Source organism: Vicugna pacos, chromosome 14, assembly GCF_048564905.1.
Source record: "Vicugna pacos chromosome 14, VicPac4, whole genome shotgun sequence".
NCBI lineage: Eukaryota > Metazoa > Chordata > Mammalia > Artiodactyla > Camelidae > Vicugna > Vicugna pacos.
In genome coordinates, this window is record NC_133000.1 from 6,989,178 (window position 1) to 7,015,545 (window position 26,368).

The 26,368-nt window shown below is 42.2% G+C and overlaps 1 protein-coding gene and 1 non-coding gene across 2 annotated transcripts in view; both read left to right on the forward strand.

Annotated features, from left to right (window-relative positions):
- FRY (FRY microtubule binding protein) overlaps positions 1-26,368 on the forward strand; it is a 364,076-nt gene that overhangs the window by 47,173 nt on the left and 290,535 nt on the right. The gene's annotated exons all lie outside the window — the stretch shown is intronic.
- Positions 1,300-1,372, forward strand: TRNAD-AUC (transfer RNA aspartic acid (anticodon AUC)). The gene has a single exon. It is a non-coding gene; the product is annotated as a tRNA-Tyr (tRNA).

Here is a 26,368-nt window from a genome sequence, read left to right on the forward strand (position 1 = left end):
TTTGGTCCTGTACAGAATTCTATATAGTTTAATACATTTTATATGTGAAAAATAAAAATGTATTCAAGTATTATGTTCAGAAAGAGGGAGTTTCTCCCTTCACCTTCTGTAGGAATTTTAATACATGGTCCAGAGCATCTGCATCACTCATTCTTCAGCATTTGACCTGTTAGCCTGGATAACTGAGGGCCTGCCACCCACTGGGTGCTGCTGTAAACTGCAGGCAAACCCCGTTCAAGTCGACTCATTTCCTGTCCGTTACAGGGTGTCTTTGCTTTAGGTTTAGCATATACATTGGGTGTCAGTCCCAGCCCAGAGCAGTAACATGAACTTGCAGCCTAGCAGAGCACTTCCTCGGAAATACAGCCGTATTTTTCTGGCTTCCTCTTGTGGCTAGTAAGAAGTAGCAGGAGGAAAGTTCTGGGTAGAGAGCTGCCCTGGAGTGGGGGCCGGGCGAGCAGGTGGCCCTCTTGCTGTGGAGGAGGTCATCCGGGGTTCGTGGGTGACAGTACCGTGTACTGACAGTGCCTGAGGGAGCTGCCTGCGGAGGGGAGGTTGGAGCACAAGTCTCAAGGCAGATGGAAGAACTCACTGTAGAAGCTTCTCATCCTGGGGTGTGAAGCCGCGGGCTTAGGGGTGGGGCACCTGCTCAAGGTGGAAGTTGAAAGGTTGGGAATCACTTAATTGTAGGCAGTGCAGGTCCCTTAGAGGCTGCTGGGGGCCCACGCTCTCCTCCCGCTGGGAGTGCGTGTGCCTGGCCGGGGCCCCTGGACTGACCTCCGCATCCCTACCTCTGTGCAACGACGTGCGCGGTGGAGAGAGCTGAGCTGCCACGGCCTCCTCTCTCAGTGGACGCTGGAAAACCACTTGCGTGTGGTGTCACATGCTCCCTGATGCATAAAGGGGGTTTGCTGATGCCTAATGAAAATTCATATTTATTGAGTATTTACTCATGTGCCAGATGCTACTGTTAGCTCTTTACAGAGTTACACCATTTAATCCTCAGAACTATAGATTAAAGGTGCTCCTCTTCTTTTACAGAAAATGGGCCCAGCATGGTTAAGTAACTCACCCAAAGCCACACAGCTAGTGAGTGGCAAATTTGCCATTAAATCCTGGCAGCCCATGCTCTGTCTTCTGCTGCTTCCTATGGAGATGAGATGCTGAATGCTCTGGACTGAAGATCTTAAAGAAACTTGAGTGATAATGCAGACACTTATGAGGGCTTTACATATATTAATTCATTTAATCCTCAGAAATCCCTCCCAGGTAGGTCCTGTTAGTATTCATGGAGGAGGGGGAGGGTATAGCTCAGTAGTAGAGTGCATGCTTATAATGCACGAGGTCCTGGGTTCAATCCCCAGTACCTCCATTAAAAATAGATAGATAGATAGGTAGATAGATAGATAGATAAACCCAATTATCTCCTCCACCAAAAAAATTAGAAAATGCCATATCTATTATCGATAGAGAAATGAAAGCATGGGAGGGGTTACGTAGCTTATCCAAACTCACACAGAGAGTAAGTAGCACAATTTGCAGCCAGGCAGTCTACCTCTGTTGCTCTAAAAAGAAAATATGTTGTCATTGAGATACAAAGATAACACCTAGTTTATAGATGATGGAACTAAAATGATGGGATTTATATTAAGATTGCAGAAGGCACTGTCATTGGTACAATACAGAAATGAATCCAAGATAAAGTCTCTCTCCTTTCCCCAGGGAGTTTGTAGCCCAAGATAAGTGGCTTAGATGCAGCCAATTATAAACTCAATGACTTTGGGGACTCAGAAGACACTGTGACGAGAGGAAAGGGGGTTCTGGGTCCTGGCTTGCCTTCTAAAGAGATAGGACGATGCCACACAGCATCTTACAGCCTCGCCTCTTCGAATTTCATCTGTTACCTGAGTGTGTAATAGTGCCTCTCTGTTCAGTACGCGTGGTCATACAACTTCCCACAAGAAACAGAAGTAGAAGGAAAGGCTGAAGGTGACCAGCGTGTTGGCTTAAACTGTGAATGAGGCAGAGTAGTCGGCATGAGGAGGGAAGTGTCCCAGGTGCAGGGACCAGTGAATAACAATGCAGGGAGGCAGGCAGGAGGTGACCAGCCTGAATAGAGGGGCTGGACCAGCAAAGCAGTGAAGTGAAGGATGTGAAATAAATTTTGGATGGACAGTGATAGTAAGTTCCTTAGAGGTCCTTAACAAAGGGAGTAAGAAATCATTGCCTGGAGAAAGGTAACTTAGTATAATGAAGGTTCTCTACAACCCTGACTTTGGAGTTTGTGTTTTTGCTTAGAAGAGTCTCATACTTAATTCAACTCTATAACGAGTGGATTGTGGTGAGATTTGGTTGTATTTTTAATATATGGTGACCTGACACCAGACTGGTGGGCCAGAAAGGTATTCATCTCAGAGGTTTCCTTCTGATGCTGATGCTGTAACAAAGAACCACAAACTTAGTGGCTTAAAGCAACCCAAATTTGTTTTCATACAGTTCTGTACATCAGAAGTCCAAGGTGCTTCTCAGTGAGCCAAGACCAAGGGTATAACTCCCTTCCGGAGACTCCAGGGGAGAAACTCTCTTCTCGCCTCTTCCACCTTCTCGAGGCTGCCTGCTTTCCTTGGCTCGTGGCCCCTTCTTCCATCCTTAGAGGCAAGAAGAGTCCTTCTTAGACCCCCATCTCCCCCTCCTTCATAATCACATCTCTCTCTTCCTTTCTCTTTTGATACTGGATTCTGAATGTCTTGGGATTATGGCCTTCTGTTTTAAAATTATGTTGCCCGAGGTGTGGCTGCATTTCAGCTAGAGTTATGAGTGAGGAAATAGTGATGAAGGTGACAAGGGAGAGTTGGAAAGTCAAAAGCGTAGGCAGGTGTGAGCAAAAGAGGAAGGAAAGAGGATGGGGCCCCAAGAAGTATGTCCCTGTGCGTCTGAACTTTTAGTGTTAGTACAAATTGTGCTTGCCGAATGAATGAAGTTCACATGCTGCTATAAGACATACATTGTTTTTATTATTCCGAGGAAGTAACTCGTGATACAGTTATAATGTTGAACAGATGTTTATTAACCTAGATAGTGTTGACAGCATAGTATTACCAGGACTTTTCAGAAAAATAAGAATTGTGTTTGACTTGCAGAAATTATAATTTCAATATTTACTTCTCATCTATCTATTGCATTCTACATTACAACCCTAGGAGAATATAAAAACTGACCTGTATCAAACAGAAACCTGACTCTGGCAGAAGAACAGGTTTCCATAAAAATCAAGCACAAGGGACAAAAAGAAGAGGTAGGCAGATTTTATTACATCTATTTTTGTCCATTTCCTCAGTTTTTCCTGATTTATTTTAAAACCCTGGTCACATGGGGCCAGAACCGCTATTTATTATTAAATAAACATATCCGTTAGACCTGAATCCATATAAGGAGAATATTGCAAATCTTGGTTCCAGTGGTACTTTAAAGGCTTAACATTCTGGGTTAGTTTAGTAGCCTTAGGCTGTTTTTTTTTTTTTTTTGTCCTCCATGATCTGCACTCAAATATAATTGCCAGCCCTTGTCTACTTTTCTCAATTCCTCTATCCCATTAAAGCTTGAAAGGCTGCCTTTCTTACAGAACATTATTCTCACCCCTCCTTTCTTCTTCTTTATTTCGTTCTTGCCTTTCTACCTTAGCCATATGTTATTCTCTTACTTCCTCTAATGAATAACTCCTTTCAGTTCAATGGATAAGAGAAACCAAGCAAAACTTCACCCTTGAAGTAATTTATTAGGCTAATTTTTACACTGTCTCTTTAAAATCCCATAATTGCTTTTTCATCAGGCACATTAGTTAAATTCTAAGCACTAGCAAGCAGAATCAAAGGCCTGGAGCTGTATGCTTTGTCAGCACAAAGTATTGCTGTTGCCCCTAGTTTTGCACATTCTGGTAAAAAGCGTTGATATTTCCTTTGTTTCTGCCTCAATCATCAAGTGATATAAGGCTAAAAAATCACAGGAAGATGACTGGAACTTGGCTAGTAGTTAAAGAAGGCAAGTCTGCTCAGAACCACAAAGATCTCCAGACTGTGTTTGAATTGTACGTACTACAGACAGGTCTCAACCCATTTGATGAGACTGAAGTGCTGTGTCAAGCATTCTGGGTCTGTGATCAGTTAGTAATGTCTGCACGGGTTCAGAATATGAGAGTAGAAAAAAAATATATATGTATATATATATTCGCCACGGATTTAACTCTTAAAATCTAAATGAAGGGTACATAACAGCTTTTTTTTTTCTTTTAAAGGCAGCATGACTTAGTGGGAAGAACTTGGGTGGGTTCTAGAATCAAGTCCATTTAGGTCCAAACCTCTCTTGTCCTTTTGTCTAGTTTTATGATCCTGGGAAAGCCAGTTAACACTTCTTCAGTCTGTGAAATGGGACTGGTAATGGCTGTGTTACCTGGTTGTTGGAATCATCAATCAGGATACTACATGTCAAGCCCCTGGGCCCTCGTATCCCCATGGTTATTTCCTGTGCTGTCTTCCCGCATTGTCACCCACCATTCTTCCCAAAGTCCTCACCAGGCCATTTGCCTCTGGTGGGAGGGAGGGATTTCCCAACTAACCAGTCACGTTACACTCCTCCCAACTCAAGTCAGACCAAGCCGAGTCCTTCCTTGGGGAATTTGCAGACTTAAGCTGGGGAAGGAGAGAGGTTTTCTCTCCATTGGCTTGTGTCCCCAGAGTGGGGATTCTCGTCCCCATGACAAAGCCATCTACACTGGAGACACTGAGCTCACACGCAGCACCTGAGTGTTTAGTTCCAGTGACTGAGCCCCTGGACCCTCTCCTCCCAAAGCCTGGGTGTTTGGTCATCTTTCCCTTTGATTCATTAAGCTCCACCCCCAACTTCCACTCCAAACACCATAGGCTTCTAATCCTATTTAACTTTAAATTAGATCTGGACTCAAAACAGTTCTGACTGATATTCTAATTATTATTGTGCCTATTTCTTAAGAAGTTTGATTTCTACAGGTTACACTTTATTTCATCATTGCTCCTCTCTTGACATTTTCCCCATTTTTGTTGTACAAGGAGGCCTTAAAATCCAAAGTGGCTTTTAAAGGCTTTGCTTATAAGCATGTCGTGTTAAGTAACTGAGCTATACATATTTATTGTTATTTACATATTGGGAAAATTGGTTTCTTGCAGTGGCATAAGGAGATAGCATTTATATCCTACAGTGGGCAGTACTGAGGAGTCTGTCAGAGGTTTGGTACTATATGGTGCAAATAAAGCCCCAGTCATTGTTTTAGAACCTGCTCGGGCAAGTCAGCTGCCCGCAAAGAAAGCTTGGCTCCACCTCACAGCTCTGATCACAGAGGGGCCTGGGTAGCCCTGGGCGGACCCCAGCATCATCCTGGTGGGAACTGGGCGCGGAGCGCCTGCCATTCTTAGCCTATGGCATTTCATCCCTGTCACACCCCGCTTGCCCCACTCCAGTGTCTGACCATGGTTGGTCTTCCAGAAATGTTGATTTGATTGATTACACAAGCAGAGAGAAAACACATTAAACTAATGTATCTCTTCCCTAAATCTCACCCCAACCATTTCGCCTCCCTGTCTTCAGGCTTTTTCTGTCTGAATGCACCTTTCTACACTCAAAAATCCTCTTCTCAGCTCTTTTAAGAAGAAATTTCATTTCCAGTGAAAATTCTAAATTCAGGAGAATGATTTTTCCATAAGTTACGTAGAAAAATCAGACCCACTGCTTTCAACTTATCACACACACACACACACACACACACACACACACACACACATATTGCCCTTGCCCTTAAGAAATTCCATATATTATTTTAGAAACTTATACACATGAAAGAGTTGGAAAATCACAAATTCACAAACTCTCATAATCAGGAAAAAGAGGCAGCCAGGGAGAGTCCTTTCAGTTTTCCATTTTTCCCATCAAACTACTAAGCACGAATAGAGCAAACACTTGCTCATTAATTTGTGCCTTAGCGAAAAGCCTATATAATCCTTGCAGTCTATTACCCCAATTCAGCTTTTCATTGATTTTTAGTTGTTTCACCTTGGTTGGGCATTTATATCTTATTGGTTATAAACTCTTCATGAACCAGATTTGAATGATGTTTTCATAATCATCTTTTGGTTCCTATGTATACATTAGGTACTTAGTTGATAACTGAATAGGGAATTATGGTGAAAATAATGTCTTTCAGAAGCTGACAGTCTAGTGGGAAACACAGGATCAACTCAATGATGACTATAATTTCCCAAGAGCATTCAAATAAATAATTTAACAAGCATTCACTTTAAAGCTGAACTAGGGCTGCATTATGCAGTGTGGCCGAAATTGCTGTGCCCCAAAGCACACGGAGAACTATGTAATATGTAGAACCAGCCGAGCAGGCGAGTAGAATGTTCTGGACAGTCAGGTGTTCTGGGTAATACAGTTTCAGAATTTGGGGAGCTGGAAGAGTCTTTAATCCAAGCCCTTCACTTTGCAGCTGGGAAAACCGTAGCGCAGAGAGGTGGCGTTCTCCGGAGCACACAGTTAACTAGCAGAGAGCTCTGTCTCGAATCCTCAAATCCCTGAGTGCTGCTTTTTCGAACAAGTAGGATTAAATAAAATAAACCTATTATGAAACTTGTTGCAGAATTTGTCTTCTTGATGCTGCAGAGCTAAGCCATGGTGGGAGAAAACAAACAAACAAACAAACAAACAAAAAACAACAGAGTCAGAAAGTCCTCTCCTAATGATTGTGTGACCCCAGGTGTGTCATTCAGCCTCTCTGAGCCTCAGTTTTCTGCTCTGTTGGGTGAGAGTGACAGCCAGCTGCCTCGGAGCAGACTTCAGCATCCAGCAAAACAGCTGTCTGAAGATACCTTGTTAATTGTAAAGCGTCATGTAAATGTGAGGCATTATGATTTTTGCTGTTGGGATCTTGTATCACCTCAAGACCCTTGTTATGAGCTTCCGTCACGTGGGGTTTCTGGGACTAGAGAATGCCAGTTGAGGGAATGCAGGCCACACTGGATTTTACTCTGTCCATACGTACTCACCCAGTGATGTGACTTGAAAGCATTATTAAAAATAAAGGCTGTTTTTAAATTAAGCTTTCAAAAGGAGTGTGATTATTTTTAGTGCTCTCCATCTAGAGCCATAAAGGAAAACATTGCTCTGATTAATGTCCTAGCCAGGTGTCGCTCTTTTCTATTATTTCCTCTAAGAACAGGCCTGTTAGCTAACTTTTATTTGTCTGTTCCACACTGAATTTTTACCTCTTTCTTCTGTTCCTGCCCAAATTTGAGGCAGTGCTGCGTGGAGGTCAGTGAAGGTAAATGGGAATTTTGTTCTCCTCTCTCATCACTGAAAACTTGTGAATAGCTGTTTTAACAAGTGCTAGGTCAGGCCGTTGGGAGTGTAGCTGCAGTGGGGGGTTTACATCGTCACCAAAACAATAACAACTCATGACTGGGCTACGTCAGAGGAGAGGGCGCTGAGTAGCCCGCATCTCTTCCTGTATTCAGAAGACAGAAGGGAGCTACCACCAGCCACTCAATTCAGTGCCTCCACAAAAGGAAATCTCCCCGGCTCTGAATGTGGAGATTGTCCAACACATAAAGACAATTGTCTGAATAAAACTAGAACAAGAATTCTTGGGTGGGACACACAAGTCCCTTTTCCATCACTAAGATTCGCTTGCAAGTCTCCACAAAGTTGATCCTGTTGTTCTGTAGTAAAATGGGGAGAACGCACCATTTGAATCATGGAAACCCAGAAATAATCACCAGAAACATTATTTTAGCCAGTGGCTTCAAATTTCTTTTCAGAAAAAAAAAATGGTTTCTACTTAAGGGCAGCCATTAATTGATTTTAATTTTACCTCCTTTTCTGCATTGAATACTCTTGATTTTGAATAGAGCAAAATAAAGCAGGAGAGGAAGAGAAAGGCAGTAAATATTGATAAAGCCTGTTTTTGATGAAAATGTTACAATGTGTGTTTATAAGATTAGAGATATTTAAGTACGTTTTTACGTGGCTTGGTTATAGAAATAAGAAAAGATACGAGCTATAAGTAGTGAAAAGATGCTTCGCATAACTTAGGAAAGAGGTATGTTTACAAAGTACTGTAAGATATTCAGTGTCTGAGTATAATTTCAGGTGTTCTGTTTTTGTGCAGACACCCTCCTGCATTCAGTCTAGCTATGCTGTGAGATTCCCTGGTCATCTTTGTCTTCATGTCTTGCTAAGACACCTGGTGGTAGCTAATGTGTTGACCTGCCCACGTTCTCCCCCTGTCCTCTGGACAGAACCCTCTCCCAATTTCCTCATATGTCACTGGCTGCTCCTTTTCCATCTTCTTTGCCAGTTCCTCCTCCTTTGCCCAGCCACTGATGCCGAGTGTCCCAAGACCCTGGGTCCCCAGCCTCCTTCTTTTCATTATGTGAGGTCATCTCCTCCAATCCCGTCTGCTGATAGCACCGCAAATCTCTGGTCCAAACAGCTCCCCAAACTCATATTCTAAACGCCTTTAAGGCAGGAAAATGGATGTGGGGCGTGAGAAGGGCCATGTGCCAGGCTTTGGTTGAGCCCCTGGGACGTGCCCCGCCAAGTGTGGGTCCTTGGCTTCGCGCAGGAAAGAATTCAAGAGCGAGCCACAGTTGAGTGAAGGTAGATTTATTCAGAGAGATACGTTGAAAGGCAAGAGAAAGGCCATGAGGTGTGGATGTAGGTGCTCAGATTAAAAGTAGGTACACATTCCATAGACAGAATGTGGGCCGTCTCAGAAGAGGGAGAGAGAGGGGTGGCCGAGAGGCGCCCTGTTGCTGATTTTTATGGGCTTGGTGGCTTCATATGGTAAGTGGAAGGACCAGTCTAAGTAGCCTGGGGAAGGGGCTGGGATTCCCAGGAAGGTGGCCATTTCCCACCCTTGGACCTTTTGTGGCTAGCCTGGGGACTGTCATGGTGCTGTGGGCGTGTTATTCACCATGTTAATATATTACAATGAGCATATAATGAAGCTCAAGATCTACTAGAAGTTAAATCTCCCACCTTCTTGAGCCTCAAGGCCTGGGGGGTGGGGGTTGAATCTTTCACCGTTTTGATGTTAACTGCTGTGGCATTCCTTGAATGGCTGTGCCCTGCCCCTTCCATCCTGTCTCACCTTCACTTGGAGGTCTCGGAGGCATTTCATACTTAGCATGGCCAAGACAGAAGTTAATTTTCTATCCCATACCTGTTCCTCCCCCACTTTCTGCATTTCAGTAGATAACACCGTCATCCAACATCAAGACAAAAAGTCCAGGGCTCATCCTTGATTATTTTCTTACCTTCACCCTCCGCAGTCTGTCCTGTCAGCCCTGCCTCCAAAACAGCTCCCAAGCCACCTCCTTCTTTCCGTTTCCACTACCCACATCCCAGTCCAAGTCACCATCGTTTCTGACCCTCGCCTGTTGCACCAGCTGCCGCGTCGTCTCCCTGATTCCATTCCTCAATCCCTGCAGTCTCTCCGCTACACAGCAGCCACGGTCACCTTTTAGAAACTATATCACACCCCGCTTCCCAGTGGCACCCCATCCCTGCTGCCGCAGCATCCAGACCCTGCCCTGGTTTACCAAGCCCCCGCACCCTCTGGACCCTGGGCCCTGAGGGACCCTGAGGGGCCCTGCCTCGGGCTCCAGCATTGTTTTATATCACTCTTCCTTTTTTCACACCCCAACTCTACTGTTTGCTTTTTGTTCTCTAACACATCGGATAGTTCCTACCGCAGAGCTTTTTCTGTGCTCTTTCTGGCCTCAAAGCTCTTACCTCTCATCTCGGAGTGTTTGGATCCTTCTTAACGTTCACATCTCAGCCTAACTCCCCTCCTCGGAGATGCCTCCCACGACGCCCCTACACTCGTCGCCCTCTGTCACGTCACTCCGCTTGAATTTTCTACTGTGTATTTGTTACTAGCTGACATCATCTTGCTTCTCTATTTATTAAGTTTTACTTTTTGGCCCTCAAATGGCATATACATCTATACCTATGAGAGCTCTGAGGGCGGGAGCCTTGAAGATCTTATTTGCCATAAAAGCTCGGTGCTTGTAACAGTCCATGTAGTACGTGCTCAAGAGACGTATTTTGAACAAATACATGAACAAATTCAAGCAACAGGGAAATCTGTTAAGGGGGAAATTGATGACATTTTCTGTTTTATTTCATAGTGAGGTCTTGGCTGATCTAGCTAAATTCCTAAGGAGTAATCAGAAAAAAAAAAATCAAACTTCCTCTTATACTTGGCTGATTCAGTTCATTGAAACCTCTTCTGTGTTTGTGACCAAGGCAGCCGTAAAGAAGAAACAGGATGGCGCTGTACGTCCAATAGATTTCTGGTTAGATGCACAGAAGGAGGTTGTGCGCTGGGAGACAGGGTCCTTACAACCAGTGATGTCTGGATTCTCATTCGTCTAATGAAATTACGGCCGTAAACTTCAAGTAGCTGGCAGAAACTCTGTAGTACTAAGAAGTACTCTCGTGGAGGCCCCAGTTCTTTCCTCAGTCTTTCCTCCTTTTTCCTGCTACGAAATGAAATGAAAAGTACAGCAGGCGTGGTACTGGGACGTTCTTGGTCAGAATTAGCCAGATCACAGGTTCTCACCTGTGGGGGGTGGGGGGCGCTCAAGCGCCCATGTGAACCTGAGTCTGCCTGACTCTCAGCTAAGCAGGAGATTTGAGTCCAAGCGCGTTGACCAATTTAGAGATCGGGGAGTAAGGAACTTTCTATTTATTTGCCACGGAAGCACTATTTATGGCGTTCTAATCACGGGGCACTCGTCGGTCTGTAATTATAGAGTTTTGCATGAGAAAAGTATAGAACTCTTCTTGTTTGATTTATCCTTTAATTTATACTGGGATTTAGTATTGAAAATAGTGTTACTTATTATCGGAAATAGTTTTGTTAGACCTGTAGCCAGTCCCCCATTCCTCTTTTCTCATTTCACAATTGTAGAATGCTACTGGTGTCATTTTCCTCTGTTTTGAGCCCCACCCTTCCTGTTGCTAAGCAGATGAACTGGATTGCATAAACTGTCAATTACTCAGCTGTGACAATGAAATAGGCCAGCAACAGCCAGAAATGAGGACAGCTACTCCTAGCACTTGGATTTAGGGTAGATGATGAAGAGAGAGTGAAAAGGCAGTAGGTGAAGTTAGTGTAAGTAAAAGTTTGATTTATAGTTACCAACTGGGACAATTTGGAAACAAGACAAAAAGTTCCTCTTTCCCGAACTTTATGTAGATTTTCAGAAAGACCTGAGCAAGCTCATTCTCCTTTCAGAATATTTATTGAAGTGAGTTTTTCCCCCCATGGTAAATGTAATTTCCTATCATGACCAAAAGAAAAAGAAAAGAAGAAAGGATATTATTAGAAGGAAAAAAAGGTAACATAATTCTACTACTTTAATACAAACCCTATTAGCATTTGGGTACATTTCCTTCAGAGATTTGTTCTCATTATATTAGAGCAGACTGATTGATTTGTTTGTGTATTTATTTGTTTGTGCCTAGTTATAATTTATATACTTTAATCCTTAGTTTTCTTTATTGAGTGGCAGTTTATTTATTTTTAATATTTCATATTAGGTTGACTCCCAAATCTGAAGTTAGTTCTAAAATCTGTATGTATTAGAGGAACATATTTGCATTTCTAACCCACAAAAAAGGTGGGGAGGGGTTAGCATTGCTTTTGGCAGTAAATCTTCACTCATCTCATTTACTCACCTTCTTTTTTTTAACAAAGCAGGTTTAGCATGGCAGGTATCCACCAAACATTTGACTCTCACCAGGTCACCTATGGCTCCCCGTGGAAATTTTCCATAAAACAAGCATTGAATAGGATTACAAAGATTTCCTCCTGGAGCCCTAACGTTTACAGACTCCACTCACCTGTGAGACTCTAATAATGAGCATAATGCCGGCTCTGACTCCCCAGCGAGAGGTAAACAGTGTGTATGGGCATAGTTAGCACGCTGTAGGGTTGTAACATCCAGGGATTTGGGGTTTTTTTTGATGAGACATTCCCCTCCAGACACGTTAGTGGCTTCCCAGAGAGCTTCTTGCAAATAGCTCATGGAAACAGCAAATAATGAATTCAAAAAACGTGTGCTGTGAATTAAACGCCAGAGGGCGCTAGAGTAACGTTGTAACGTGCCCCTGCTTTTCCCTTAGCTCCGCTGTTAAAAAATAAAGCCTTTAAAATACTGCACTAACTTGCCTTGAACACATTTACACCATTTACACCACACAGCTTTATGATGTGAGTCAAACATTTGTTGTTATTTATTAGTGGTTTCTCAGAAGCAGGTCTTTTCTTCCCACGCTGAAGTTAAGAAAGGAATCTTTAACAACCTCTTCTTAGACAGTTTTGTTTTGTTTTTTTAAGGAAAGCACGTTCTTACTCTTCCAAGAATGTGATTCTGTCCTCTCCCAAGAGATAGCCAAGTGTGTTAAAATGTTTTGTAGTTCTAATCTGCTACGTATTAAAGAAATGAATTATTTCCCAGCCTGCTTTTAAAATCATAGAATGTGGTCATTCAATCAGTATATGCCTACTGTTGAATTTAAAATAAAACATATGACTGCCTCAGGATAAAGTATCAGTGCTAAAAATTATGAGTAGTTAGAAAATCACACTGGTATTTATTCCTAAACAACCAATTTAGTTTAACCAGAAGTTTTTATTTTTCAATGTTAAGCTATTTTGACATTCTAAATAAAGTATTTTTGTTCAACATAACTTATTTTAAAAGTATAAATTTAGTGCCTAATGTTTATGTGTCTGTGTGCCTAGAATTGCCTTTTAAACCATCCTGCCCTCAAGACTGGGCAGTCTTCTTAAAGAAATAGAGTATTTTCTCTTGAGAAGTTGTCACATGACAACTTAAATAATCCAAGAGGTAAATACTACACACTGGACATACAAGATTTCACAAATGTGCGTCAGATAAAATACTGTGTGTTTAAAGGATGGAGATACTACAGGACCAGAGGACTGGGGAGACTCTAGAAGGGGAAGAGCTAGCTGGGCTTGAAGGACGGGTAGGACTTGGTTAGGCCGGGACCAGGTGACTCTGGCCCAGCTGGAAGGGAGAGCGGGCAGCAATTCGTGTGCAGCAACACATCCTGGTATCTCTTCCTCCCTCCAAAGAGAGGTCCCAATCCAAAGTGCTAAATGTCATTGGTTTTCTGTTATTGCTTTGTTTTTCATGTTGTGGGTTGGAATTTTTTGGTGGTTGTTTTTTGTTTGCATTTTGTTTTAGAGTTTGTTTTGTTTATTGTTGTGGTGCCTCTGCGACCAGGAAAAAAAAAAATCCCAACTGTCTATAAGATGGCAATTCATTCTCCATCCGCAGTGTTCCTGATATTTCTCCCGGCCTTTCATGAGTGTCGCAGCCAGATCGGTGTGTGCTGCTGTGAGCCCAGCCAGGCTCCTCAGGATGGGGTGCTCCATCCTCAGGGTTCCCCCAGCACCCCATCCGGGTATCTTGATGTGCCTGGGAATGGGTCCTCTCCCTCCAGGGACTGAGGGTAGAATTATGCCCCTATTTCATCTTTGTTGTCCTAATACGCTGTGCACACTGGAGCTTGGTAAATATTTCTTTTATAATTTAAAAATATTTTATTAGTGTAAAGGCATTATAAATGCATTGTGGAAAATTAGAAAATACATAGAGCAAAAATATTTCTTGAAAAATAGCATTTTCTCATACAGTTTACTGTTAATATCTTAAAGTATCTGTCCTTCCAGACTTTTTCCTATATGTGTCTATATTAATCTTTCTATTTATCTATCTACCTACCTATCTAGGTATTTTAAAATCAGATTATATTGTAATACACACTACTTTATAATGCGCACTGTTTTATAGCCTGTTTTTTTCATTTAATAATCCCCGCTTTTCCATGTAAATAAGTATTGATCTTCATATGATTTCTGCCAACAAACTCACTGCATGCAAATCTTCCTAGAGAGTGCTTGCTAAAATTCATATTCCTAGACCCTAACTTGGGTCTGCAGATTCAGAATCTCCAGGGTTAAGGCGCTGGAATTTATATTTTGGCAAATGTCTAAATGCCCCAGTCTCAGTCACTGATCTGCAGCGTCATTCTGAGGACCTGAATAGATTTCCAATGTTTAGATACACCGCAGTTTATCTAACCAATCTGTCCTGGTTTAATTTTTCATCATCTTGAGCCAGGTGGTCAACATCATTAAGTGGTGAGCATGACAGGTTGAGATGATAAACATGTTAAATCTCTGTGAACGTCAGCACAGACTCATCTATTAAGTGCTAGTATAAAGAAATTAAGTCTGTGCTCCATATGTTTAGGGGGATCTCTGGTGTGATCCCAAAGCCACAGGACAGATCACCATAAAATGAGCTGAAGTAAAACTGCTGCAGTGGCCTTTCTTCTCCCCTTTCTTTCTTTATTCTCTCATCCATGGGCCACGGGGACATAAATGTGTGTGCCTGTGTGGGTGGCCAGGTGACTTGGGGCCTCATTTTTAGTGCTTTCTCCTCTGGGTGATGCGGACGCATTGACCTTTTTGCCTCTGAACCCTTTTGATGGCTGCTGACAGATGCTTTCTTAACGCCACGTAACACCACTGATTAAGTTATAATCAGACAGCTCTGCCCAGCCCAGATTATTTCATCCTGATGTGTTGATATAGTGGCCCATCACTCCCAAGTTCTTAGCTGCCCGAGGAAAGAATCTGCCCCAGATTTTTTTCATATCTATTTCTTTCCTTTGAACTGTTTTTTGTAGTTCCCTCGGTTTCATGATGTAATGGAATTAAACTTGAGCAGTTTAGAATCAAGTAATTACATGACACTTCAGTAATAATTACTAATTGATCCCCACCTACCTGGGTGACCCCTGGTGGCAGTGAGTTTCGTAGTGCTCTGATGGACAGATGGTGAGGCTCTATTTGGCCTGTCATGTATGAGATCCAGGTAATTAGGTTAAAAAATGTTTTTCACAGACCTCAGATGGGCCACATTTGTCAAGAGGCTGGGTATGGACACCCAGACACTGTGAGGCTGGTGTTTTCTAATCTGTTAAGTATAATATTACCGATTCTGTTTCAACACAATAGGGCTGAGAAGTCCATTCATTTGTTCACTCAGTAGTTCCTGCGCCCTTACTGAGTGCAGGCGCCGTGCTAGGCGCTGCGGTCAGTGGTGAACAGATTGACGTAGTTTCTGCTCTCATGGAGCTGACAGTCTAAGTGACCAAAGACAACTAAGCAGGCAGTTCCTACAAACACAGTAGGAACAATTGAACCCAGGCGTAGAGTGTTGGGAATGGCTTCTGCAGGTTAGGTCCAAACACATCTAAAGGACAGATAGGAACTGATTAAAGAGGGCAGGAGTTGTCTAAGGTGAAGGAACACAGTCTACAAAAGCCCGTGAGGCACCAATGCCACATGCAGGGGACTGAACGAGCCCACTTGGCTGGAGCTGGAGCCAGAGCTTCACTGAAATCGGTGAGCCGGGCCAGGTCACCCGGTACCTGCGAAGCCTTGGTAGGGAGCTTGGGCTTATTATAAGAATAATGGGGAGCCACTGACGGTGTTTAAGAAGAGGAGTATAATCGGATACATGTTTTAAAGCAATCACCCTGGCAGAAGAAGGAGGAATGGGTTGAAAAGTAGTGAGACAAGAGGCAGGAAGATCAGACAGTTCCCTCTTGCTGTCTTCCAGCTGAGAACTGGTGCTTCCCCGTGACAGGAGGATTCATTCATTGTTTATATTTGTGTAGTCTGACAGTTTCATTTATAGTATTACATCGGCTGATTCTTACCAGGAGCCAGGCACTATTCTGTTTCAATGGTCTCTATTTTTTTTTTTTTTTGAGCTTACATTCAGGTGAGGAGAGACAGATAATAAACATTAAAAAAAATTAATACCATAGCAGCATGATTCACAATGGCTGAAAGGTGGAAACAACCTAACAGTCCATGGATAAACCAAAGGTGGTGTATACATACCATGGAATATCATTCAGCCCTAAAAAGGGATGAAATTTGGATTCTTGCTACAATATGGATGAACTGTGAAGACATGCTAAGTAAAATAAGCCAGACACAAAAGGACAAGTACTGTATGATTCCACTTGCATGAGGCGCCTAGAGTAGTCAGGTTCACAGAGGTGGAGAGAAGAGAGGTTACCAGGGGACTGGGGACTGGGGTTAGGGGCGGGTGAGGAGTTTCTGTTTAACGAGTACAGTATTCCTGTTTGAGAAGATGAAAAAGTTCTGAAAGTGGATAGCCGTGATGGTCGCACAACATCATGAGTGTACTTAACGCCACAGAATCATACACGTTCAATAGTTAAAATGGTAAATTTTGTATTATGTATATTACACCACAGTTTTAAAAAAACAACAAAAACCTCATTTCCTCCACAGCCAAACATCCCATGAGGCTCTGGGGTAAAGAAATGCAGGAAAGAGCGACCAAAGCAATGTGTCGGGTAGATTTTTTTTCTGGGCAAAAAGTCTCACACAGATGGTGGTAAATTCAATGAAGCAATAAAGCAGACGTGCATGCAGGGGGAGCAACTTGGAGGGGTAGGTGGGTCCGGGCTCTTTCTTTAGGCGACGTGGTCAGAGAAGGACTCGGAAGAAGTGACAGTTGCGTTAAACGTGACGGAAGGACTCAGCCTTGCAGGGACCTGGCGGGGGAGCATCCCGGGCAGAGAGCGTGCAGGGGCCCAGGCACTAAGGTCGGGAGGAGCGTGGCCCGGAGAGCAAAGCACCCGCGGCTAGAAGGCAGTGGGCACAGCAGACGTGGTAGGAAATAGAGGATAAGGCAGGAACCAGATTCCACGGGCTCAAAGGTCCCGTCAGGAACGGAGGTGAGGTTTATGCTAATTACCGGGGAGGCACTAGAGGCTTTTAAGCACAGCAGAGATGTGATCAGGATTTTGGAACAGGAATGTGGCCCAGCTGTGAGATGAGAGCCTGGGGAGGTGGAGGTGGGGGACATGAGGCTGCTGTCGGCAGTACTGGGGTGGGGGTGAGTGATGCTGGGATACAGAGAAGGGGGTGGATCTGAGAGCTCCCAGGGGCCGAGCCCCGGGACGGCCCTCCTGATTGACCGTGGGCCGTGAGCTCTGCGACGCCCCGGCTTCTAGCCTGGGCTTCCGGATGGACGTGGGGGCCGCCGTGGGGCCTGGGTGTTGAAGTCCTGTGACAGACACACGGTTGAGGCCTGTGCTGGGCTTCCTCCAGGGAGGCTGTATTTGGAAGGAGATGTGTAGTGAAGAGTGAGAGCTTTGGCTTTGGGGTCGAGAGGCTTGGGTTTGCGTGAGCACCACTTACCAACTTGGGAAAGATACCTAATCTCTTTAAGCCTCTGAAAATGAGGCTAATAGGAAATCTGGGTGCAGTGGGACCCCTAAAAATGATCGATGCCCTTCCCTTCTGGGAGCCCCACCTCCCCAGCCTCACTGGAGGAGAGCCATGGCTCCAAAGCCAGTAACACAAGGTTTGGCCTGAAGGGCCCGTCAGGCAGATCTCAGAGGACACCCCATTTCTGCACTTCCCTAAAGTAGCTGACAATGGAAAACAGTGTTAACCTGCAGCCTGTGGCTAAGCCTCTGGTGAGCTGTGAGTCCATACAGGCGGACACGGGCAAGGTCAACCTGCAGACATCTAAAGCCTTCTGGCAACAGCAACAACAAACGTTGTTAAGTAATGGTGAGGAGGAGGGAGGGTTTGGGGGGTATGACGGTGGTCCTCATTCACAATAATAGGAAAAACTAAAAGGCAAGAATAAATCTGTAAGATATTCACGTCCTCATGGAGAAAATTACAAAACATTACTGAAGAACATAAAATAAGGTGCAAAGCAAAGGAGAGAGACCACATATTCCTAGATGGTAAAATTCAATATCAAAGTTGATTTTTACCAAATTGATTTTAAAACAATAAAATTTAGATCAGACTCTCAGGAGGTTTTGTGTTGGTGTGTGGGTGTATGGAATTTTATAAGCCAATTCTAAAATTCATATGAGAAGCACAAAAAGCAAAATGTTTGAAGACCATCTGGAGAAACTTGCCCTATCAGATACTAAAACTTACTTGAAACCCATCCTGATTTAGTCAAAGGAGCTTTGACGCAAGGATAGAAACAGACCAAAGTAGAGACCCCAGAAGCAAACCCATGCCCATATAGAAACGTGATAAATGTCCTCAATATTGGCGCGGCTCATCAGGCGAGGGAAATAATTGATATTCAGTCATAGATCAAGTAGGACAAATGATTGACATTTAACTCATTACACATTCGTACAAAAATAAATTCTAGGTGGATTAAAAACCTAAATGTTAACCAACACATAAGAAAAATACCTTCAAAATATATTACAGAAGAATTTCACAGACAGCATACAGAAAACGCAATCATAATTGATAAATCTGACTATATTAAAATTCAAGTTGTCTGTTTAACAGAAAATACTATAAACAAAATAATAAGTTACATAATGGAAGGAGGTATTTGCACTGGCTGTAAGTTACTAAAAATTAGTATCCAGAATGTATTTTAAAAATATAAATCAGTAAGTTATAAGAAGATAGCCTAACATAAAACTGGGCAAAGAAAATGAACAGAAACACACAGAAGAAATTTAATTGGTGTGAAAAGACGCCCTGTCTCCCTAGTTACGAGGATGTGACATAGAGCCGTATAGCTACCTGTGCAGTTGCTCAGCCCCCTATGACGTTCGTGGTAGGTCGAAGGTTCCCAGTCTTTGGGAGTTCCCAGGGTAGCGCTGTGGCTTGGAGCTAAATGCCAGGTTGGTGTCTGACTCTTTAACCTTTGCCGAAGCTTAGAAGGTCAATAGCCAGAGTGATACAGAATTCAGATCTTGAGCCAAACTGTGCCGGATTTTTGGAGAGAGTGGAATTTGGATGAAGACTTGGTGAGGTGGGGAGGCCCAAGGCTATAGGGATGAACAACCCAGATTGTGTCACAGCCAGGGGGCAGCTAAAGTCACAGGAAGCCAGATCGTGAGCTGAAATTTATGCCAGGTCCATTCTTATGCTCATTAAGTGTTGGACAAGTGAAGGCTGGTACTCTAGGCAGGCTGAGCCCCATGTGAAAGGCAGTGACTCTGAAAATGACATATACGAACCTGTGGCCACCTCTGGCCATCTAGTCACCTCTGTCCAACAAGGACACCTCTGCAACAAGCAGGCTTTTCTCGGTCTTAACAAGTAAGCAGTGTCTCTTGAGCAAGACTAATCACCCAAACTCAGAATCACCGCCCACCCCACTTAGCTGGGGTTCTTAGGTAATGCTGTTTGTGCGTTCAATGTGTCATGACTGAGTGTCTCACGTGGACCAGACATTATTCTAGGTGCTTGGGATACACTGATGAGTAAAATAAACAGAGATCTCTGTCCTCCTGGAATTTATACTTTAGAGGGAAGGGAGACATTATCAATAACTAGAATGAATAAGTAAATCATTTATCTCAGATTTGACCCCAGATCTACTGAAAGAAGAATGTATATTTTTACCAGTTCTTCCAATAATTTATAAAGTTTGAGAAACACTGCGAGTCTTGGAATCATTGGCTTTTCCACTCATAATTCTACATCCAACTGATCACGGTTGGGTTGGCTTTCTGCCAAGTCAACACCTAACCTGTTCTTGGTAATGGACAGTTACCACATCTCTTGGTGGTGGCGATGGGAAATAACACTTGTGAGCAGATATTATAGGCAACACTCACCACGTCATTTGGAATTCGGGACAGCTTCCTTTGCTATAAATGTGCCTGTTTCTTAACACCGAGCAGCTACTGGCTGTAATTAAGGCGACTTTAATGGCAGCGAGTGGTTTTGTTATGTTGTGCGCCTTGCTATTCTGGACCAACTTATTTTAGTCCTGGTACATCTGGTTCTACCAAAAAATATTGACTCCTTTGCTAAATAAAGGCATTCTCACAATTTTCTTCCTTTGAACACAAAGACGTAGGCAGGCGGTTAAGAGCCGAAGACAGTAGTCAGAATGGCCTGAAGTGTTTTGTCACCTCCACCCATCGGCGTCCACCACTGCCACTTCCAGAAGCTTCTTTCCACGTTTCTCTCCCAAAACAAAACATCCACTTTGGGGATCCAGCTCCTGGTGAGTCTTTTGCATTCATACTTCCCTGATCATCCCCAAACAAAGCAGTTACCTTAACTTTCCACGCAGACAACACCTTCTGTTACTGCCTCTGGGCTTCAGTTTGAAATGGATCATGTACTTACAGCAGCTCTTCCGCACTGGCTTTGAGCTGTCCTTTGTGTCCTGTGAATGGTCGGCGAAGTCTCAGATGATTGTCTGCATTCTCATACTTTTAAGTCATATTTTCCAGGATACGTTTTAGACTCTTTATGGACGGGAGCTGCCTTGTCCACAGTTGTCACTCACTCCACGGGTAAAGACTTTTTCCTTTTGCAAGGTCAAGAATCTAGTATATAAATGATAAAATTTGGGACTGACATCACACGGACATTTCCATCTGCTGTTGAAGTAAAGCTTTAAGTAGTATTTTAAGTGTTGGAACTGAATCGTGTTTGGCTTGGAATGGCATTTCTCGGGCAGCTGGTTTGTTCCCAGCGTGTGAGATGACAGGAACCAGATTACTGTTTGAAGAGCAAGGTAATCGGCCTCCAGCATTAGAAAACAGGCAGCAAAGCAATTTAGAATTCAGATTGAACACCATTAATTTTTACTAGGGTGTTCCTTGTACGGGGTCACCAGCAGACATTTGAAAGAAAGCTGTAACCCAAGTCTAAACAGGATTGTCGTAAAAGCAGAAGGACTATGAAAAGCATACTGAGGATTTTTTTTCGAGCAGTGCCATGCAAAATCAGTTCCATACCGAATCCAACACAGTTCCCAAAGAAATGTTCGAGATTACTACACTACAATATTTAATGAGTTTATTCCTAGCTATGCAGTTTACTCAAGGAGAAGAGATTAGCAAGAACTCCAAAACTGAGAGATTACGGTAGAGCCAGGGTTTAAGATTGCTTGCCGCGTGCAAACTTTTTTCTTCAAAAGATGCACATTCTTACTGTGTCCTATTTCCTCTTTCCAAAGACCTTCCCTTTATATTGATGAAAGGAAAAAATGGGCTATCCTGTCCTTCAGTTTGTTTTTAATAGCTTAGCACGTCATCCTGTGCAACCTGGGGCCAGCTGGAATCTTGCTGGAAATGCAACTGCCAGACTTGTAACTGGGATGAGCTGAAGTTGCCTACAGGAGTGCATTTTTGGAAGATGGAAAAACAAAATAATAATAATAATTCTAAACACTGAAAGCTTATTTTGGAAAACACACAGGCTCCTTCTATTCCATGACTTTTTCTGGATTTTTCCAGTAACTGTGAAGTTTCGTATTCTAAAAGTCAATCCCTGTTCATCTAACCGACAATAAACACTACCATAACTCTGCCTCCACCTGCGTTCCCTGCCCGGGCAGCCTATTCTCTATGTGTTTATTAAAGTTATCTTTCTCAAACAGCAATATAATTTCATTCTATTTTGAAAATTGTCCATTGACTTACATCTTATCCACTAATATGTATTGCACGTGCATGTACACAAAGTCACAAACAGGATCGTACAAAGTATAATATTTTATAAGCGATGTTTCATTGGACAGCTATTTACTGAACAGCTGCTCTGAGCTTGCATTCCTGACAACATCTGTAGGAACCACTCTGCGTTCCCGGCCTCACACCCCGTCGGCCGCCTCCGTGGGTGGTCCATGCACACTCACCTTTGTTTGTCAAGCACACACCAAGCAGTAGCTCCACGTATCTGCCGCAGGCTTTCCCTGATGCCTCAGAAGCTCGCTTTGCTCACACATGAGCACGTCCCGGAAGCAACCTTCCACCAGTGGGGATGGGAGCCGATGGGTGAAGTGGGAACAAGCTCCAGCCCTGTCCTTCATGAGGACAATTGGCGACACTGCTGCCTGGTTCCTCACAAGGTTCTCAGCAGGACTGAGCAGCTGCCCACAGACGTGGCTGCTCAGCCATCATCCTTCACTGGGTTTCCCTCCTTCTCTCTCTCACTGTCCCCTACTCCCTCACTCCTGTATCCTTGGATCATCTCCCAAATAAACATCCTGCACCCAAGTCTTTGTCTCATACCCTGATTTCAGGGGAACCCAAACTGGGGCCTCGTCAGACAGTTACAGATATAATTAAGTTACGATGAGTGAGAAGAAGGCTGAGTGTGAGACACCTTGTGAGTATATGACCAGGGAGATCTGGGAAGGGTGTTTATGTTGAGAACAAATGGGTAACTGTGAGTTGGCCAAAAGAAAGGGGGAGTCCATGAACATCGTCCTGTATTAATAAACGTATGTCTGTATCATTATTAAAAGCTGTGTAGCCTTCTAGCGTATGAGTGTTCTTGTTGGCACCCTTCCTAATAAGGAAAATACCATTCTTTCTGTTTGATAATTTGATCCATGAAAAATCTCATTGTTGTTTGCATTTCTTTAATTGTTACTAAGATTGGACACTTTTTCCATATATTTATTGGCTGTTATTCACTTATCTCTGAGAAATTACTTGTTCATGAACTTAGCTTACTTTTCTGTGGGTTTAAACGTAATTTTCTTAAATGTACATAGTTAAATCTACCAGTCTTCTCCCTCATAATTCCTATTCTCCATAGCTATACTTTGAAAATTTCTCTCTACTTTAAGATTGACTTTCCTTAATAATTTGAGTGTTCAACTTTATCGTATTCTAAATTCCTACTAACACTGGTATCTGCTTCTGGACTTTCTACTCTAGTTTTTTTACTCTTTCTGTTTACTTATGCTATCACATTGCTTTAATTATTGTAGTTTTAAAACATATTTTCACGTCTAGGAGTGTAAGCCACTCATTATACATAATATATATTATATATGTACACATACCATATGTATGTAGTTGTAACTTTTCATTGTATGACTACAGACTTATACAAGAGTTGCAGGAATGTTACAAGGAACTCTGCTGTACCCTTTATCCAGATTTACCGATTCTTTACATTTTGCTCTGTTTACTTTACCATTCATATCACCATTACCTCTTTCTCTCCCTCCCTCCCTGTTTCCCTGTATACGTACACCAAACACACACACACACACACACACACACACAAACACACTCTCTCTTAAACAGTTTTAGCTGTTTGAGAAGCAGTTGCAGACACAACTGCAGTGCAGACACCCGAAATCCTTCAATGCACATTTCCTAAGATCAAGGATATTCTCTTATATTTCTATTGTACATTTATCTGATTAGGAAAAATTAGACAAAGTCCACATTCAGATTTTGTCAATCACCCCAATAATGTCCTTTATAGGTATTTATACCACTATCACCACCACCTCCCTCACCTCCCAACCTCCCCGCCCCTCCTCCTCCCCTCAAGTCCAGGGTTCAATCCAGGATCACACATCACATTTAGCTGCTTTGTCTTTTTAGTCTCTTTTATTTTGGAACAAGAGGTTCTCATCCCTTGTCTTTTGTGACCTTGATATTTTTAAAGACTACAATCCTGTTGTAAAATACTCCTCATTTGAGGTTTGTTTGATGTTTCTTCATGATTAAATTCAAGTTAGACTTTTTTTTTGGCAGGGGTATCATAGCAGCAATGCTGTGTCCTCCTCATTACTTCACAGCAAACGCGCTGTCAGTTTGTGCCAGGATGGGGGTGTTAGTGCTGATCACTGATCATACTGGGTCATCCAGATTTCTCTGAATATTTTAGAATCATTTTGACAAGTTCTGAGAAAAATATTTTTACTGTAAATCCACCTGATTTATAGATTAACTTGGAAAGAGCAATGTTTTCTCTTTTTTAACTCTACTTTTTGGTCCCTCATTAACATTTTGTAGTATTTTCCTTTCTTGTGGATCTACAGGTGTCTCGTTCAGTCTTAGGTTTTAAGTATTTCTGACTGTAGTTGGAAACAGAATTTCTTTTTTCTTCATGTTTTCTTTTTTTGTGTTGCTACTAGGGAGGAAGTCAGTTTATCTTTGTATAGGTGTGTAACTAGTTTCCCCATCTCTGATAGTTTTTATAGGTTTTTGTGATTCTCTTATATTTTCTGGGTGAATAATCTTATTACCTTCAGATAATGAGGTTTGTCTTTTGAGTTTGAAATCAGAATCTACCAGTTGTTAGTCTGAGCTTTAATACTTCTTAGCCTCCATTTCTTCATCTATAAAATGGGCATAGAAATACTTTATATCATTGCTATGAAGAGTAAATGAGATAATGCATGTAAAACTCTTAGGACAGTATTTTATCAAGGGATCAAACTCTCAATATACATAAGCTAGTTTTGGAAATTATAGTAAACTAATCTTAGAAGCCATGGCATAGACCACGTCTTTTTATTGTTATGGATTGGATCTTTGTGGAAAATTTATATCCCAACCAATTATTGCTAATACATAGGAAAGCAGTGCATTTTTCTATATTATTGTAATGAGCTTTTTTACTAAAATTATTAATTTCAGTGCTTTTTCAATAATGATTTTTACAAGTTTAAATTCACATAATCTGCAAATAATGCAGCTAGTTCTTTTTCTTATTTTGTTACATTAGTTAGAATTCCTAGATAAAATTGTTTAATACTATCAGTTTCTGATTTTGCTGAGAATATCTATATAGTGTTTCATCATTTTATGTAAGATATTGACTGGTCTTGGATTATAATCTTATCATATTATTGATTTATTATTCTAATCCTAGCAGAAAGTGAATTTTATTAAGTGCTTTTCAGTCTCCATTGAAATGATAATGTGTTTTCCACTTTTTTGAGGTTATAATAGATTGAAGTAATTAATTCTGAACTAATTTTCTAATGTTGAACTATTTTTGCATTACTGGAATATAGTCCATTTTGTTATAATTTTCTTTATAACTTGATTTATCAACATTTTATTAGGATTTCTGCATCTGTTTTCCTAAGTGTTATCAGGCTGTAGATTCTTGCTTTGCTTGCTTTTTTGTTTGGGGGCTTTATATTTCTCCGCTCTTTGCAGCAAGGATATGTGAATTTTATTAAATGAATTGGAAATCTTTCCACCTTTTTTTATGCTCCAGAATGGCTTGAATAATTTGGACATGTTTGTTCCTTAACATTTGCTTATAAAATAATTTGGAACTAGTGACTTTTGGGAAATTGGGTTTATTTTTAATCATTGCTGCAATTTCTTCTATAATTATCAGCATATTGGGATGGTTGAATTTCTTCTTGTGTCCCTTTGGTAACACTTTTCTATAAGATTGTCTATTTCTTACGACTTTTGGAATTTGCTAATATGGAGTGTATATGTTGTTCTTCATTGTACATGTTATTATTTATTCCTAGAGCAGTATATTTGTACTTTGTCCCAGGCTTAATCTGCCTTTGGCAGAAGTTTGACTCTTTTATTGTCATTTTAAAGTGTCAATTCTTAGATTCTTCAATTCTACAGTTTTCTAACTCATTATTTTCTGGTTTTCTATGTCTTTAAAATCTTTCCCTTTCATATTCTTAATTTATGTTATTTCTCTGTCATCCTAGGTAATATATTTAATTCATTTATTTTATTTTGTCCCAATTTAATAACAGCAATCTTAGTTGCATCGTGTCCCACAGAGACACAAGTGTTTTGAAACTGGAGGAAAACTGTCAAAACCATATAATTCAAACCTTTTGTTTTCCATATTAGGAAAGCAAACAGGTTAAAGGCTTGTTTCGCAGCTGGCTACTTGCAGAACCAAAGTATCAAACAACTTTCCTGACTCTCTTCTACTCCAACACTCTTCCTTGGCTTCCTAACCCTGTCAAAGACACAAGAGTAAAGTAAAGAGACATCACTTCTGGTGGGAATGTGACCCGTCTGCTGTTACAGCTTAGGAGACCCCTCTCCAGCGGCCAGGGCTTACAGCAGCCAGCTCAGTGCTTTCTGAGCAGTTTTTTTGTCTCTGGGACAGAGGTTAGTTTGTGTTGACACAGGCTAAACAAATAAACCTGTTGATTCAGGTAGAGTGCAGGGCCTGTAGAGGGCGGCTTTGGAACTAGAGTTCAGGCCAGTGGAGCCACACCCGTCCTAAAGGAACTCGCATCCCTTCCACTGGGCTCTGAACCAGCCCTCCCAGGGGAGAGAACCTCATTCTTCCCACTGGTTCCAGTCTGACCACGCCCCCACCCACCACCCTGCTCCATTGTTCCTGCATGGTGACCTAATTGCGTTTTTACCCCAGAGCCACCTTGCCCCTAGGAGGTCTGCCGTCTCCTTGAAT